General features: G+C 54.8%; 1 pseudogene across 1 annotated transcript in view; it reads left to right on the top strand.

The window, feature by feature from the left end:
* The window catches only part of LOC105532858, a 22953-nt pseudogene that overhangs the window by 2652 nt on the left and 18428 nt on the right, over positions 1-1873 (top strand). Inside the window, exon 2 of the transcript XR_001005054.1 lies at positions 341-517. The product of XR_001005054.1 is annotated as an uncharacterized LOC105532858 (transcript). The remainder of the gene's footprint in view (positions 1-340; positions 518-1873) is intronic.

Genomic DNA, 1873 nt, shown 5'->3' with positions numbered 1-1873 from the left:
TGCACTCCAGCCTTGGCAAAAAGAGCGAAACTCCGTCTAAAAAAAAAAAAAAAAAAGAAAAGAAAAGCTGCAGCTCAGAGAAGTGGAGACACTGGTGCCCAGGGACCCACAGCAAGGCCTTGGCCCAGCTGGGGCTAGACGGGAAGACGTGGTTCAGCATTGGAACTCCACGGCCTGGGTTCAAATCGGGGTCTGTCACTGGGCAGCTGTGAGTCTAAGTCTCTGAACTTCTCTGTGCCTTAGTGTCCTCATTCTGTAGAGTGGAGATAGTAATCATTCCTATTTCTAAGTCTGTTGTGAGAAATAAGCGAACTAATACATATGATATGCTTAAAAGCAGAGCCCGGGACACAGTGAGCATACAATAGACATTAGCTGCCATGGTCTCTTGATTTCAAGCCCAGTGCAGGTGCATGTGACTCATGAAACTTCAGTGACATCTGCTCTGTGCCAGACACTGAAGATGGAGCAGCGAACAGCACTGACCCAACCTGCCCTCTTGTTGCCTACAGGCCAGGTAGGAAACACACTGGAAACTGACAACTCCATGTGCTCATCGCCATGTGGTTTCTGCTGGTCTGGGGAGCCAGGGACAAAGAGCAGAAAACGTGGTTCCAGGTAGAGGGGGTAGTGCGCATGAAGACCATGAGGCAGAAATGACACAAAACTGAATTGGAGAGAAGGCCCAAATGGCTAGAGCTCAGAACCCAAGGAGAGAAGGGAAGAGAGGAGGGACATCCAGAGCCTGGAGAATGATATGTAGACAGCCCGGGAACCAGCGCTGGTTAGACAGGGAAGGAAACCCAAAGCCTGCATCTTTGCATTTTAGAAAGATCTGACTGGCTGACCTGAGGAGGGCAGATAGGAGGTTAGGGTGGCAGAGCGGGGTGGGGGGGTAGGCAGATAGTTGGGGCTAGGAGCCCAGGGAGCAGGCAGGGCGTGGAGCAGCCGGATAAGGGGGATAAGGGTGGGGGGCAGTGGGGACAGGGTAAAGGGAGCTGACTTATTGAAGTGGGAAGCTCCCCAGGGTTGGCATTTGGCTGGGGCGTGGGGGATCTGACTGGGGCAGGGGTACGTGGCTGCAGGTGACGGTCAAGAGCAAGCTCAAGGAGGGAGGGAGACCCCATGTCCAGCTCTGACCACCCCAGCTGCTGCAGCACCCGGGGGCCCTCGGCCCACAGACTTGAGCCCTGTGCTTTCGAGAGCAGCACTCCTGGACCGGGGAGACATTTCCAGCTGGAGCCATGGGCCCCTTGACCATGATCTGGCATCTGGGGCCCTGGAGTTCCCTGTTCAATGACCTCAGCCTGCGTCCTGGGTGCATTCTCCTGAGGGTTGTCTGAGCCACCCGTTTGGGCACCCTTAAGCCCCAGGAGTGACCAGGAGGTAGCTGTTGGCAGGGGGTGTGGACAGAACATGTGCTTATAGCCTGAAGTGCCTACACCTGAGCATGCACAGCCCCTCAGGGAAAAGAACAGAACCTGGGGCAAAAAGGAAAGAAGAGTGTGAAGCTGGAGAGGCCAGAGGCTGAGGCTGGCTCCCCACCCCCACCCTCCCACCTGCTATAGCTCCTCCTGCGGTCTCCGGCCTCCGAGGAGCCTGATAATTCTAAACACAAACCCAGCCTTCCAGGTGTGTTTGTCCTTATGAAGGTGTATTTGTCAAGGAAGGAGGACAGAACATTTTTTTTTCGAGACGGAGTTTCGCTTTTGTTGCCCAGGCCGGAGTGAAGTGGTGCGATCTTGGCTCACTGCAACCTCCACCTCCCTGGTTCAAGCGATTCTCCTGCCTCAGCCTCCCGAGTAGCTGGGATTACAGGCATGCACCACCACACCCGGCTAATTTTGTATTTTTAGTAGAGACGGGGTTTCTC

The sequence above is a fragment of the Mandrillus leucophaeus genome, unplaced genomic scaffold (genome assembly GCF_000951045.1).
Source record: "Mandrillus leucophaeus isolate KB7577 unplaced genomic scaffold, Mleu.le_1.0 Scaffold99, whole genome shotgun sequence".
Taxonomy (NCBI): domain Eukaryota; kingdom Metazoa; phylum Chordata; class Mammalia; order Primates; family Cercopithecidae; genus Mandrillus; species Mandrillus leucophaeus.
This window is presented reverse-complemented; position numbering and strand designations above follow the sequence as displayed.